Raw genomic sequence first — 17,680 nt, 5'->3', positions numbered from 1 at the left:
TTATATTAAGACCTTGCAAAAGCCTGACTCACATGCTGGAGTCTCTTTGAAAGGATCATGTTTTTTAATTATTAAATAGCTTTGAGATTATAAATTTGGCATATTTTATGTTTATATTTTTTATTTTCTTGTTTAGTTTGATTCTGTATTCTTCTACATGGCAAATCTAAATGTATATGGATCATGAGGATATGTTCATTCTATAATTTATCAGGGAATTATGTTATTAAACCCGGATTGGACAAGGTAGTACAATATAAAAGAAAGAAAGAAAATCTTGTTGTTATTGTACATTGATCTCTTTCTTATGGTGTTTAATTCCAATTTTTTGATATTTCATTGTGGTTATTCCTTCGGTGATCTGCATCTATATGATATAAATTCTTATCAAGATCTGCAGTTCTGCTTGAAGTATTTGGCACCACTGCACTTATTTAATCTTCAGTCTGATCTGCGATCAGAATTACATGATTATGAGGAATTTAATTTCTTAGGTGTTGTTATTTTGTAATGGGATTAGGTCTAGACGTGAGATGTCTCTCAATCCTTGGATCTATATCTAGTTAATTTTGTATGTGTTTTCTAGCTGTCTTTTTTATTCCAATTCTAGTGAGCTGGTTCTTGGTTGTAGGTTGAATTTATGGCATACATGGTTGTTTTTCTGGTGTATGTTGCATTAATTTGTTATGCGTTTGTTTGAAGGTTGCTTACCATTATGAATTTATGTTTTTCTTTTTAAATATGGAGTGAACGTTTATGATTTCTCTTAAGTTTTCTCTCTTATCTCTTTCTTTGTTCAGAATATTAGGATATTAGGTTTTTCCTGCCTCTTTCTCATTCAAAGTGCTTTTTATTGTCAAAATTTTTTAAAACAAACAGCTTGAAAATAAATTAAAAGAAATATTGTAATTAGGAAATGGGATGGCATGATCATATGCAGTTATCAAGTTAATTTTCTGCAATTATTTTTGTAAAAATATTACTTATAAAATAAAAAATTTAAATTTTCAAAGAATTTAAAATTAAAATTTCTCTCCATCATAAATATATTTTCGTCTATTTTAGCACACTATTAAACTAATACACAGTAGAATTTTATATCTTATAATCTAAAAAAAAATTATAATAAGATCGTGTAATAAATAAATACACTGATTTTATTTTATAACACCAAATAGTACTAATTATTATAAATACACAACTTTTTTAAATACACTAGTTGTAATGCCAAAATAAATTATTACAAAAAAATTGATTTTACTTTACTCTGGATCTACCTAACCAAACAAGAGAAACAATTCTCCTATATTTATTTTGCAGACAACCAAGCTGTCTCAAAGTATTCACAATGCACTACATTTACTTTACATTATATTTACTTTACATTGCATTTGTTTTTCAGGCAACCAAACAAACCCTTAGTGAGAGGTATACCCAAACTATAGTTTACTAAAGACCACCTGTGTGATGCCTGCCAATTAGGAAAGCAAGTCAAATTATATTTCTATTCAATTAAGGATATTAACACTAGCAAATCTTTAGAAGTCCTACACATGAATCTTTTTGGACATATTAATACTACAAGTCTAGGACATAAAATTTTTGGGTATGTGATTGCTGATGATTACTCAGGGTTTATCAGGGTTAGATTCATATCTCATAAAAGTGAATTATTTGAGAAATTTAGATCATTCTCTACTTGGATTCAGAGGAAGCTAAATTATGAAATTCTGATAATTTATAGTGATTATGGTGGAGAATTTGAGAATAAAAAATTTGAATCTTATTGTAAGGAACAAGGGATATATCATAATTTTTTAACTCCTAAAACCCCTTAATAGAATGGGGTGGTTATTGAAAGAAAAAATATGACCCTGGTAGAAGCCGCTAGAGCCATGTTAGCTGAATACTCACTTCCTAAATATTTATGAGCAAAATCAGTAAATACAACCTGTTATATTCTGAATAGGATTAATGTTAGATATAATATGAACAAGACATCCTATAAACTCCTTAAGGGTAGGACACCCAACCTCTCTCACCTTCATATCTTTGGATGTAAAGTATTCATTCTAAATAATGAGAAATCTATACTAGGAAAGTTTGACCCCAAATTTGATGAAGGAATGTTCCTAAGTGACTCAAATGTTAAAAAATTCTATAGAGTTTTCAATAAAAGAACACTGGTAGTAGAGGATACCTCTCATATTATATTTGATGAATCTAATAATTTTAGAGGGACTAGGATAGAAGAAGAAAATGTTATATAAATCACCCAAGGATTAAAATCTACAAATCTATATAAAAGGATAAAACTTAAAACACATTGCAAAAAGAATGGAGATATCCTTTATGTCATCCTAAAGAACTGATCTTATGAGACTCATCTGAAGGTGTTATAACTAGGCATAGACTTAGAAAAGAAGTAAAACACTCTGCCTTCATTTCAATGACTAAACCCACTAACATAAATCAAGCCCTATATGATAAATTTTGGATCCTGACCATGTAAGAAGAGTTAAATCAATTTGTAAGAAATTGTATTTAAAAACTTATTAAAAGACCTAAGAATTAGAGTGTGGTTGTAATCAAATGAGTTTTCAAAAATAAAATTAATGATTTTGGTATTGTGGTTAGAAATAAAGCAAGATTAGTGGCTAAGGTGTATAACTAGATAGAAGGGATTAACTTTAAAGAGAGTTTTACCCCTGTTGCTAGATTAGAAGCAATTATAGTGCTACTAGGTTTTGTCTGCTTTAAGGGATTTAAACTGTATCAAATGGATGTCAAAAGTATCTTTTTGAATGGGGTAATAAAAGAGGATGTGTTTATTGAAAAACCCCTATGCTTTGAAAATTCATAATTTCTTAATCATGTGTTCAAATTAAAAAAGATATTATATTGATCAAAACAAACACCCAGAGTATGGTATAAAAGGTTAAGCTCATTTCTACGAGAGAGAACCTTTATTAAGGGGAGCATAAACACCACCCTATTTTTGAAAAAGGAAGGAGATGAACTACTTATTGTCCAAATTTATGTTAATGATATTGTTTTGATCTTCTGATGAAAATCTTTGTGATAAATTTTAAAAAATAATGAGTAAGGAGTTTGAGATGAGTATAATGGGAGAGTTAACCTACTTCTTGGATTTAGTATAAGGTTGAAGGATGATAGAAATTTTTTAGTCAATCAAAATACATTAAGAACATTCTTAAGAAATTTGAAATGGATAAAGCCAAGTCAATAAACACTCTCATGAGTTTTACTATTCAGCTAGATAAGGATTCAAATAAAATATATATTGATAAAAAATATAAAAAAATAATTGGATCACTTATTTACTTAACTACTAGCATACCTGATATAATATTTAGTATTTATCTATGTGTTATATTTCAAGCTGGTCCAAAAGAGTCCCACCTGACTGATGTTAATAGAATCCTTATATATCTCTTAGGAATCCAAAATTTAGGAATCAGATATCCTAGGCATAACACTTCCTTTGAAATCATAGGATATTCTGATTTAAATTTTATAGATGTAGAGTTGATAAGAAAATTACTTTTGGAACATGTCAATTTATAAGATAGTTTTTAATCTTCTGGTATAGTAGAAAATAAAACTCAGTTGCATTGTCCACTACTGAAGTTGAATACATAGCCTTAGGAAGTTGTGTGGCCCGAGTCCTTTGGTTAAAGCAACTAATATTGGATTTAAGATTACCTGTAAGCACTATTCAAATATTATGTGATAATATTAGTGTTATATGTATTCCAAATAATATAATCAAACACTCCATGACAAAACACAAAAACATAAAGCATCATTTTATTTGGGATCATGTTCCTAAAGGAGATATAGAGCTACACCATGTAGCCATTGAAAATCAACTTGTGGATATCCTTACAAAATGATTGGACTTTGAAACCTTCAGCACTTTAAGAATCAGATTATGTGTGATAGACATTAATGCTTGAAATTGATGCTTTATATTTCTGATCTATTTCTATTTTTTATTATTTTATTTGTTTATTTGTTTCTATTTATGTATTCTTATTTTATGTTTTTTATTTCTATTAATTTTCTTCAATCTTTTAAAAATCAAATCACTGCTCACTTTAGATGTTGATTTTATTTTTTAAATGAAATTTTTGTCTTATTTTTATTTAGAAACATGTAAGCAGTGATTAACTCTTCTAAAATAGTTAAAGGAAGAAACTTTGGTGATTGCTTATTTTCCTCTAACTCCTTTAGTGATTTTTTTTTTTGAATCAAAATCTATTTCAAATTAAAAATTAGAATTTGAAATAGAGATTTATTTTATCTTCCTACAGTAATCTATCTCATATGAATAATGTTCCAAGTCAGTGCATCTCTTTTAAGTTTTTTAATTAGGTTGTTTGCATTTATCACATGGATAATAATCTATTGTTTACTCTTCCTTATGTAAGAAAGTGAGTTTATGCTCTCATATTTAGAATATAACCTCATAATTAATAATTTTTTAAGATTCATAAAGGAAGCAAGCATATAAAAATGAAAAGAGACACAAAATACACCCAAAAACTAAAAAAATGCACTATGAATGCTAAATAATTACAAGATGCATGAAATATATCAAAAATCAAAAGATGAATAATATGCGTCAAATGCTAATAAAGAATCACAAAATAAGCCCACTAAGAGTTAGCTTGTCTTTCTTTCAAATCCTTAAAATCTTAGAATACTCACTATGCTAATTAATATCTAATGTACTTGAATTTGAAAATCATGATTTCTGATTGATTACTTTACAATATTGTTATATTAGATATTTTTCTGAAACAAAATTTCAAAAGATATCTTTTCCTATTTAATTTCTTTTTGGATTTAGATTGTGCTGCTTTGGTTAGTTTGTAGCGCAAATTTATAATTTTTTCCCTTTTAAAAACAAGTATATGGTTTATATTTTATGAAAAGAAATGATTTGATACTAACTTTCAAGCAAATTTGGCTCTATTTTAGTATTTTAGCCTAGCTAATGCTTCATTTGGGATAACTTTCTTATTGCTTTCTACAATAACTTTCTAGTACAAAAATATATCAAAAGCAATAGCCAAAAGCTTTCCCAAATTAAGTGTATGTTTAGTATCATCAACTTAGTTTTTCTTTAATAGTTTATTAATTAAATAATTTATAAGCATACTTTTCAGCTATTTTAAAGTAATTCTTTTTAAATAAAAAAAGATATGTTGTAAATCTGGACCCAAGTACTGTGATTTTGATTATAACAAATATTATTATTTCTTTACTACTACTATTATTACACATCTGTCTTGTTTGCTCTACTCACTAAACTTTCAAGTCCACAAGTTCACTTGCAATGCAAATCAGCTCAAGATCGGGTAAACTAGGGTTGAGTCTATCTGTAATTTCAATTTCAATATTTTTTTTTTTTACCTTTGTTGAGTCAAGTCATATATATGTTAGACCCCAAGCTAAGTAACCTTCCACACATACACTCAAGGGGGCGAGTTAGTGAGTTTGGAGAAAATGGATTTTTAAACTAATCGTAAAGTACGATATTAATCGTACTAGACAATTAGTTATATAAAAATCTAATTAGGGCACCCTTTGTTAAGTAAGATTGTTTTACTAATCATACTAGATAATTTCGATCATATAGGACAATCCATTATAGACATGAAAAATAGTTGCTAATCATAATTTAGGTAATATTTTAATCTTCAAAGTTTATTCTAATAGTATAAGATGATATACATTGTACAAGACTATTTAGAATAATTATACCTAAATTGATCATGTGATTAGGAGACTAATTATGATTAAATTGCTCGATCAAATCATATAGGACGATCTACGACATTCGTTGTGATCGTCCCGACTGCTCCAGGTTCGTACAGACGAAAATGGCAGATTTCTTCACAAATTTCTTCAGTTCGTCCAGTACTAAATCCAGTTCGTACAGACGAACTGCACTAAAAAAAATCAGCTTTTTGAAGGGTTTTACATTCGTGCTGGATGTTCTTTAATATTTCATGAGACGATCCCTCATTGTCCATGATCAAAATCATAATTTTCTTCTAATCGTACATATGATCATACTGGACGTCCCGAGGGATCGATGTGCTAGATGATATATAAATCGACGCCTATCATCCAATATCATACTAGACGATCAATACAATATTTTGAACTAATCATCCCGGATTATCACATAATCATACTGGACGATCTGTACAAATATTTGAATTGATCGTATAAGGAAATGTTGATCATACTGGATGAAAGGGTTATTTTATACTAATCTTACATGACGATCTAAGGATTGTACTAGATGATCTTTGACGATAAATTGAAAATTAGGGCTTCTTTTATAGGCTCTCTATTTAATCTCTCATATTATCTTTTGAGAGATCTTTTGCTATTGAGTTGACTTGAGATAGAGTTTAGATAAGAAAGATGAGATCTTTGAGAGAGAGAGTTTCTTGTGAGGGGGAGTTGTGAGGGATTTACAAAGATTGCTCCAAGAAAGGTTTTCACCATCTTCTTCAAGCTTCTTTCTTAGTTCCTTGGTAGCTCTGGGGAGACTTTCATCAGCATCAGATCCAGTTTCTCTGCCTTCACTAAGAGGGTGAAAAAGGATTCCAAGATTCTCTGCCTACTCCAAGAGGGTGTAAAAGGATTCTATGATTCTTTGCCTACTCTAGGACAAAGTAAAATAATTTCTAGGTTATTTACACACTCCTTGAGGGAGTAAAAGGATTCAAGGTACTCTATCTGACCGAGTCGGTGGAAAGATTTTGTAAGAGTTTCTCCGCCTTGCTGTGGGGGCAAAAAGAGAGACACTATTTTTAGTGCAATACCTAAAAAGAAGATTTCCAGGAAGTGGACGTAGGTCAAGTTAATCGAACCACTATAATTATGGTGTGTTCTTTTTATTTACTTTTCAGTATTTTTATTTCTGCATTTTTTTATTTGTTTAGTGTTTTAAATATCTGATTTTAATTATTATAAAATTAGTTTTGCTTCCACATTGTGGGATAAAATAGTTTGTTCTAAAATATGCAAAAAGATTTAAACAAATTTTCTTTTTGGCTTAAGAAATTTTTTAAAAATAACAAATTCACTCCTCTATTGATTAGCCTCAGGCTACTTAATAAAGGTTTAACAACCCTCAAAAACTTTTAGATGCCAATTAATTAATTATTTTATTTACAAAAACATTTTCTTACTGTTCTTAATATAATAAGATAAATGATTAACATGTTGAAATCATAATTATTTGTGAATCACATCAAATTATATTGATAATGTTAAGAGAAAAGAGTACACTATAGGAAAAATTACTATTTTTGGCAAAATTTTCTAGTGGATTATGTTCTGTCAGAAGAACCAGTGGAATCTCTAGTGGAATATCAACCGACATAAAGTTGGGCATTTCCAGTGGGAATTTTTGAAATTCCACCAAAGGGTCTTATTTTCTGCCCCCTGTTCATTCCTCTGCCATTTCATATGAAATAATCATTCTGAGCATATTTTATGCACTCATAACTCCTTCCTCAGTCGATTTTACACAGTCGTTGCCCTCACCCTCATTTTCAAGCATCCCGTTCGTCATTCTCGACCCTCCATTTTAGTTATCGCTCCAACTTTTGATCTCAAGAGTCGCTGGTTGTTGTTCACCTCCATTCACTTGTTGTAAGGACATTTATTTGCATGTTCTACAAATTTATCTTTATTTCAATAAGAAAAGTTATTAGATCACTTGAACTAGCAAGAAATCCAAAATATGTTTAGTTTATAATGTAGATTGGTTCAAAGTAATAGGAAGCATTAAGATTTTTTAATCCTTGGATAAACTAGATTTATAGATGTTAGGTTAGTGGTTATGTCTTACACAAGAAAGAGGATGAATAATATTCTAGGAGAAGCATTATAGCTACTAGCAGAAGCAAAGACAATGAAACTTAAGTTCTATGCCAAGAGAAGAAAAAATGATAGAAAAAAGGGATGTTGAACATATTATGTACAATGACAAGTGAGGGAGCAGGAATGGGAGAAACCTTACAAGAGCATAACTCTAACAATTATAACCGACAAACCAACTTCTTCTATCTTCTCATAGAAGTTATTTTTACCTATTGAAACCATTCATTTAAGGAATTAGGATTAAATTCCTCTCTAGATCTTAGGGCATCACATATATGATGTTTATAAATTCTTTGACAACATCTGAAACAATAGTTAAGAAAATGAAGTTGACTTCCCAAATTAGTTCAAGTCTTTGGTATTTGTAGTACCCATAACCCATATCTTCCATACACACAACCATTATATTACCCATAACCCCCAACCATTTCCAAAAGGACTGTCCACATAGATGGAGCAATGACCTGAGGGTGCAGGATCATTGAAGATAGATGATCACATGGTTATATAGATTGAAGAATACACGTAAGTGTGAGACCTCGTTCCCTTACTGTTCCTCTCTGATTTGGATTTTTTTCTCTCAAGATCGTCCAAGACGATTTTAGATCGTCCAGGCCGATCGGCACTGTAGAAAATATCGGCCTGAGAATAGTTCTGGGAGTCGTCCAAGCCGTTGAGAATTGATTGACATTCTGTCCAAGTTAGATCTTGGGACATCACAGTAAGTAACAACTATTTTAGCTTATTTTGATAATTTAAAATTAATTTTGAAAGTTATGTTTTATATAGCTTTCATTCGTCGAGGGATCCAACATAAAATATATAGGATATCATACAGAGCAAGTTTGATGCTCCATATATATATTGGAAGAAAATACCTCTGGAAGTTCGAGACATTTAATTTTTGAAGTTCGAGGTAATCAAGTTGCATTCTAATTACTTTAATCCCAAATGTTATGTGTTGTAATGTATATATGCAAAAAAAAAAATTATGTTTACTCCAACATAATGTGAATATAAGAAAGAATTTTGAAAAGAGTAGTTTGACTCGCCTACTAGACATGTTTACATATTTAAGGAAGTTTGGTGAGATGCTGCTTTGGATTGGTGAGGGTGTGTAGGTTGAGCTAAGCAGGACCTGGGCTAGCCCAAATTATAGTAGGAGGAGGGTTCAAAATAGGATGACCAGAGTTTCAGACATTGGGGGCATGAGCAACAGCCCTCTAAATTGGTGCCTTAGTTCCGCACACTAAACATATATGACATTTGTTATGAACTTTTATATATAGTTTATATGATCTGAGATTTAAATATTTTTTGTACTTATAGATACTTATTAAATTATATTGCAGAAAGAGTACTACTGCCTAGGGAACCCAATATCATTGAGTTACACACTCACACCCACTAATGTTAGGAGGAATAATAATGGGTGGATCAGTGAGCGAGGAAGACCTTTTTTAGTATTAAAACTTGTAATAATAAAAAGAGTGCTTAAGTGACACAAAATTAATTGTTATATTTATCTTATATATTTTAGGAAGACTATACATGGCTTTGAGAGAGCTAGGTTGCAACTTGTAAGGGATCCTTTACGGGATCGACAGATTATTTGGACTACATTATATGGTTAGAGGAAATTGGCGGAATGCAGAAGGGTAGTTTATGGGTTAGGCTCGCAAGCTTATGTATTTGAGGGATGATCATCTGGCACATCAACCTTCTCTAGTAACAACCATGAGGATTTAGTTATCCAAAAGGTGGATGCCCTGACAACAAAATTATAGCAAGTGCAAAAATGCAAGCTGATAGACAAATGCAACAAAGCTAGATGCATGATTAGCTACGTAGTTGCATGGGGCAGTTTCGTGAAAAGAAACCTGTATAAATCGAGGAGAGTGAGGGGATGAAAGAGGATTAGAGATAGGTTGTTTGTAGTTTTTTTTGTTGGCTTTTTGTAATGTTTAAGAACTGATTTATTTTGACTATCGTTTGTACACTACAATACTTGACCATCATTTAATGCATTTAAAATGATGCTCTTGTTGGATATATGTTTATATATTTTACTAGTTTGGTTCATTTATGTGAAAGATACATTTTTATGGGCTATTGTAGGGGATTAACATGAATTAATGCTATTTTCGACAAATTTCCCTCTTTTTCTAGCTGATAAATAGCTGGAACATATTTTTTTTCCTGTAGTAATAGAGATAGGGAGATAAAAGGAGAATTCTAGCTAGGGTGAGATCGAAGAGCTAAGATTTTTATAAAATAAGCTTCATTAAAGAAATTTGCATGCACTTGCCTCACCCCCTCCACCCCATATTTATAAATTAGGGTTGATATTTATAAAACAAGTTACATAAATTACTAAAAAATATAAGAGAAAAATATAATAGTTGTTCACTAAATCACCCATCAAGCTCTTATGAAGTCACTTGACTTATGGTTGAATAGTCTGGTAACCGATCGATGGTTTCCCTTTACAAGTCGTACTTCAATGAGTATTTGTTAAATCCGACTTTATACATAGTACTCGTTAATCCCAACTAACAGGCCATACTCACCTGACAAGGATGAGTTCTTAAATTATAGGTGTTTGCTTAAGACGAGTTCTCTTATAGACCAACCATTCTCCTTTGAGTTGACCTATTTAATTTAACTTGAACTAGGCTAAGTTAATTTTAATTCAATTTTCAGAATCTCAACCATTCTTTCTTTGAAGATTTATTTATTATTTACTATTTATTTTTTATCAACCATTCTTTCTAGAGGTAGGTTCTGTGTAAGATTATTTATTAAACCCTAAAATTGTCAAACAAATAGTGAAATTTCATGCAACTATTGGAGTTAAACTATTATAATTTACTCTAAAATTGTGATAATATTATGCTTAAATGTTTTAATAAAGAAAATATTTTGCCCCCCTGAAATTTTCAATTTATAATTTTTAATCGTTCACATGCACCTTTGAATTTCCTGCACAATTTTATTTTCCTTGTGCGTGAAAATTCCATTAATCTTGGGTCAACACAAATGCATGCATCTGTATTATTTTAGAATTTAATGACAATGGTTAGATCTCTTAGAAATGTGATTTGTACATGCATTGGATGCCATATTTTAATATTATATTTTAAAATTTTGAAGTTAAATAAATATAAATAATATATTATTGATATATCATCAAAGAATTATTTTGATTTGGCAAGAATTTCAAAGCAAAAACAAGTTGGAAGCTTCAAAAATGAAATATGGGACCATCTAAACTCCGATTTCAGCGAACTTACAATCGAACTGAGAGTCTCGGAAATACGAACCCAACAACACCAAATTCAACTCAATCCGAGCCCAAAATAGTGTAAATCAAAGACCTGAAGCACATTTGGAAGGTTCAATCCAAAAATTGGATTACCAAACAGTTTTCAAATATGGCAAACTTATAGTCGAATCGAGAGGCTCGACGAGACAAATCCAAAGAGCCCAAGATCATCAAATTCTAATATTATTAGAGCCTTCAAATGCTTGATAAACTGTCCACGATCAAGGGATTCAACATTGACCGTCCATTCAAACCACTCCCAATTTACCTCCGATTTTCCTCCTATTTACTTGTCATGACATCCACAAAAAATTATAAATAGCCCTAATTTCTCTTAAAAGGGGACCCAAGCAAGACGAGAAGAGAATAAGAGGAAGGAAGAGAATGAAGAAGCTCATCCTTGGCCACCGTCAGAATTCCTCCTAACTTTCAAGTGACGTCGGAATTTCTTCCAACCTCCAAGTGACGCTAGAGTTCCTCTCTGTCCGACCACCAAGTGAAGCTAAAGTTCCTCCCAACTTCAAGTAACGCCTGAGTTCTGCCCGACCTCTAAGTGATGTCGGAGTTCCATCTGACCTACAAGTGACGCTAGAGTTCCTCCCGACTTCCAAGTAACGTTAGAACTTTGTCTGACAAACAAAGGGCACCAGTTTTCTAACACCAGCATTTTGATATCCTTCTGCAAACACTAGTGAAATTCTTTCAACTGGGCGTGGCCCCATTATTTTTCCCTTTCCAAAGCTTTCCAAGTAAAAATCATTGTGTTTTATCTCTTATGTTTGTGTGTTGGATATACGTACAACGCAAAGACGAAAAGTTCTAACTCTATCGCCACGTATATTCTAGCCCGCAACAATTATAATAATAAATTTATTTCAATTTCACATAAGAATTTATGTTTATGACATGAAATATCTTAAACATATTTTAAAATTTATTAATACCCTAAAATTAATTGAAAAAAAAATTATCACATGATCTCATAAATAATTAGCTTGAAAAAATTGATTCTTTTATAAAAAATAAAAAATTAAAATTATAATAAAATAGAGTAAATTGAGAAAGTTAAAATTAATATGAAATAATTATTAAATTATTTAAATAATATATTTAAAATAAAAGAGAAAATAGCATTAACTTAAATTATATTGTGTAATATACATTTAAAATTAAAATTATTATTTAGTTTATATTTATCAGATATGCTTATCCAATAAAAGTTAACCATATAAGTCATGGAGATAAAATCACCCTTAAAAGGAGCCCACCTTGAGAATTCCCCTAATAGTCTAAGAGGAATCACTCGCCCTAAGCTTGCATGGAACTCAACCAAGACAATCAATAGGCACTACTCGGTCAAGCCTACCAATGAACTTGCCATCTACGGGGTGAAATAGAGATTTCTCACAAGGCTTAAAATGCACTACATATCTTGACCACCATTTTATTCACTCCCTCTTTCTCAGACTGACCCATCGTAAAGCGATCATCCTCGATGATGTAGTGGATCGACAGAAGATAATGATCTACTAGAAGGGATACACAAAACCAATGAACAAACCAAGCTAAAAGGCTTAAAAGTTAATAATATTCTTCATCCCTCCTACTACCTTATATTAGCTATTTATAAAGCAAAATAAAACAATCTAGAATATTAAAGGTATGCTAGTCCTTAAGCTAATTATAGCTATGATGTTCCTACATCATATTCTCCCTGCGTCAAAAGAGTTCAACTTCGTTGAGATTCTCCTCTCCATTTGTGCGGAGAGGAGTGAAAGCATCAGTATGGTTGCAACGTTCTTCTTCATATTCTCTCTACAAAATGATTGAAATTAGGCAATAAATTATCTATACGATTAATTGAGGCATCCACTTGAGCTACTCAAGGGCATCACAATGTCGATATATTGTCATCGACTGCCCATCTACATTGGTGTTGATCGTTGTCGACCGCACATCCTATTCGCTGTCTATTTTTGTTGACCGTCCATCTTCTTCGACTTCAATCATTATCGACAACACATCTTCTTTAGCAATCTATCATTCTTCACAAGCTCCAGGCTCTTATACTAACTGATGTAGTGGATCGACGAAAGAAAAAGATTTGGTAGAAGAGATACACAAAACTAGGGAACAAACCAAGCTTAGTACTCGTTGGTTCCCTTTTATCTTAGTACTCGTCCATAGACTAGCCCGAACACACTTGTCCTTGTCTGCTTGCACTGGATAAGCCCATAAGCAACAAGTAAATTAGTATATAAATTAGACCGGATAATAAATCCGAAGAAGTAGAGATTCAAGATTCGACCGGTCAAATCAGAGTTGAACCGGATGACATAATAAATACTAATTTTATTTTAAAAAATAAAATTATCGTAATAATTGAAATTACGTGACAAAAACTTAAACATAATACAAAATTATGAATGAAAAATATATACAAATTATTAAAAGAGCTCTTTTTTAAAATAAAAGCGATGTAAGGTATTTGAACTCAAATGATTATTCTAAAATACTGCTTTTTTATTTTTTTTTTTTATTCTAAAATAATGCTTGTTTTTAAAATAATCAAACATAAAAAATACTCATAATCTTCAAATTGCTTCATATAGCAATATAGCATATCTTGATAACAGTGTTCCATATCTTAAGGTAGATGCAAGTTAGCATTCAATTCAATTCAATGCATTTTTACGCACAAAGCTTCCTCTAAAATATTCATGTTATTGTTACTAAGCATCATCTACAAGCTGCAAATGTATGAAGCAATTTAGCAAACACATGTTATATATGAAGCAATTTAAAACACCTTGCGGCTCCAGGTACCGCACGAGGTGGTCAGTCATCCCGCAGCTCCCGATTCTCACACAGGATGGTCAAATAGCTAAATATAATAAAAAAAAATTAACATAATAAATAATTACATTACTTTTAAAAGTAAATACATTCATTTTGTAAGCAACTAACCTCTTTATATTGAACATTCATAATTTTTTTTTTCAATGCTTATCTATCCCAAAGATCAACCTGTAGAAAAGAAAAAAAATATGTGAGATTGATTTTGAAGCATGATATAAGAAGTAGTTGTCTATACAATAAAAGTGGAGGATATTCACAAAAAATAAAGCTAGTATACTATGAAAATATTCAGTACCAAAGCAACACATATGCATTAAAGCAGCTTAATCAAATAAATTAGAAATTGGATATTTTTGCTTTCTGTTAGTTTTGGGAGTCTTGGCAGAAATTGAATGATTTTTGGTGAAACTTGAGCGTTTAACCCATAAACTCATATGTTTTTAACAAAATTTTGCTTACAATTTTTTAGTAGTTGCTAAATTTTGATAAGAATTCTAACATTAAGGTCCCATTAAATTTCATGTGTATTTTATTATGAAATCCAATTAAACAATATTCTTTGTTTCATACTTTAAATAAATGCAACAATACAAGTTATTTTGATACAGCTTATATTAAGACTGAAAATCCAAATGTTAGAGAATCTTTCCAAATGAATGAAGCCAAGACTTTCTACTTAAGGATTTGCAAAATTTGAAAATCAAAGCAAAAAAATTTGATTAAGGGCTCCAGCAGAAATAAAGTTTTATATAATTTGTCCAAAGCAGTAGGATATAATATCTCAAAGAAAATATGGCATATATATTGTTAACCCATGTAAATAAATACAAATAGGGTTAGTTTACTGCTACTGTTCCGCACACACATGTCACCACATCTGTACCTATTTATACTTGTAAGTACCTCAGACAAGGTAATGAAAATCAGTTCTTATTTCATGTTCTGGTTCTTGCATCTCCGAAGACTCATTCCGCTTGAGCTATCATGGTATCAGAGTACATATAAGTTCTCCTTCCCTTTTCTTCCTCATCTTCTTCTTTCTCCAACCCTACACTCTTTTTTTTCTATCCCTGTTATTTCTTCTTTCTTCTGTTCAAATTATCATGGTTGGATCCTCCACCACTTCTCCCATCCCGAATAGCTCCACCAATCCCTTTTCGTGCATAGAAATACCGCCCCAACTCAAGTTTGTTCTCATCAACATCAGAACTTGGTTTCCAATCCTCTAACTGCAGATAACTACTCATTATGGAAATCACAAGTTGAGAAAATCTTTGTTGCCAATGGCTTCAAAGGATTTCTTGATGGGTCTCACAAACCGCCCAATGCCGAAGACCCATCTTTCGAAACCTGGAATCATCTCGATCAAAACCTCTCTGCTGCCTTCCTATCCATCATCACACCTTCAATTCTACCCTACGTTTTATCCCTAAATCACTGCACCAACATTTAGGTGACTCTCACCCATCGGCTGCAAGCTTCGGCTCTTTCTCGCATAATCCAATTAAAGAACGAACTCCATCATCTCTCCAAAGGCAAGCGATCCATGTCACAATACCTTCTCACCGTCAAATCCAAAATCGATGCGATCTCCATAGCAGGAAGCACCATAGACCCGGAGGACGTAATTCTTTACACGCTCAACGGCTTACCCGCCTCGTATCATGCCTTCAAAACCGCTATTCACACCAATATGCAACCCATAAATCTTGATGATCTTTACACACTTCTTTGTAGCGAAGAAGTTAATCTCGCCCAAGAAACCTCTAAAGAATTTCAATCTCTTCATCTCACCGATAACTCTGTCGCCCTCGATGCTACCCGTGGCCGGGGTCGCAGGCAAAATAAAATCAATCGCGCTCGATCCTCTGCTTGCAACAATTGACCAGCCACTATTCCTGACCGAATGAAAAAACAACAATACAAAAATATCATTTGCCAAATCTGTGCAAAGAGAGGCCACTCCGCCATGAAATGTTGGTACGGTCACTTCATTTGACTTCTTATGTAGATTCAGATTGGGTCGGTGATCAACAGGACCGCAAATCAACAACAGGATATTGCACCTTTCTTGGCTCTTCACCCATATCTTAGACAGTTAAGAAACAGAATACCATTGCTCGATCATCCACCGAGGCGGAATACCGTGCCTTAGCAACAGCTGCAAATGATCTAATATGGATTCACCAACTCCTTCAAGAACTCAGATGCCCTCAATCCGACTCAACCAACCTATTCTACTATAACACATCGGCCATCGCTCTCGCCAACAACCCAGTCTTTCACGCACGCACCAAGCACATTGAAGTCAACTGTCACTTGATCCGTGAGTGCATTAAGAACTAGATAATCCAGGTCCATCATATCTCCACCAAAGATCAGATCGCAGACATCTTCACCAAAGATCTATCCATGGCTCGGTTTCAGAATATACTACCCAAATTAATATCGTCCTTTGACTCATTAGCTTGTAAGGGGGTGTTAACCCATGTAAATAAATACAAATAGATGTAGTTTACTGCTGTTGTTTTGCACACACATCTCACCACATATGTACCTATTTATACTTGTAAGTACCTCAGACAAGGTTGATACGTCCTCAAAAAATTATTTGGATCAGGCACGAATCTCGATGCAAAATCAAGCTGGAAACTTCAAAAAATTAATTCGGAGACCATCCAAACTCAGATTTCAGTGAACTTATAGTCAAACTGAGCGTCTCAGAAATACGAATCCAACGACACCAAATTCGACTCAATCCGACCCCAAATGAGTCCAAATCAAGGACCCGAAGCGCTATTAGAAAGTTCAAACCACAATTTGAGTTACCAAACGGTCTTTGATTTTAACGAGCTTATACTCGAATAGAACGGCTCGACGAGACAAATCCAACGAGCCTAAGATCACCGAATTCTGAAATCACTAATGCCCTCAAATGTTCAACGAACCGTGCATGACTATAGGATTCAACATCGGCCTTCCATTCGATCACTCCATATTCGCCCTTGATCTCACGCCTATTTACGAGCCATGCCACTCCAGAAAATATATATATAGAGCCCTCATTTCTCATGAGGGGGGTCCAAGCAAGAAGAGAAGAGGAGAAGATAAGGAAGAGGAGAAGGAAGAGAAAGAAGAAGCTCCTCCTTGACCACCGCCGAAACCTCGCCGGACCACCGCAGGAGCCTCGCCGGACCACCGCAGGAGCCTCGCCGGACCACCGTCGGATCCTCGACGGACCACCGCCGGAGCCTCACCGAACTACCGTCGGAGCCTCGCCGGAATTTTGCTGCACCACCATCTCAAGGCCTGACGTTCATGCCCGATGTTCAGGCCCGACGTTCAGGCCCGATGTTCAGGCCCGTCGACGTTCAGGCCCGACGTTCTACTGAAGGCCCGACATTCAGGCCCGACGTTCTGCTGAAGGCCCAATGTTCTGCTCAAGGCCCAACTTTCAGGCCTGACGTCTTCATCTGAGGCCCTCACCTTCTCCAGAGGCCTTCACCTTCGTCAGAGGCCCTAACCTTCGCAAGAGGTCCTCACTTTTACCAGAGGCCCTCA

Source organism: Dendrobium catenatum, unplaced genomic scaffold, assembly GCF_001605985.2.
Source record: "Dendrobium catenatum unplaced genomic scaffold, ASM160598v2 fragScaff_scaffold_1105, whole genome shotgun sequence".
In the NCBI taxonomy this organism is placed as follows: domain Eukaryota; kingdom Viridiplantae; phylum Streptophyta; class Magnoliopsida; order Asparagales; family Orchidaceae; genus Dendrobium; species Dendrobium catenatum.
Note: the sequence above shows the minus strand (reverse complement) of the source record.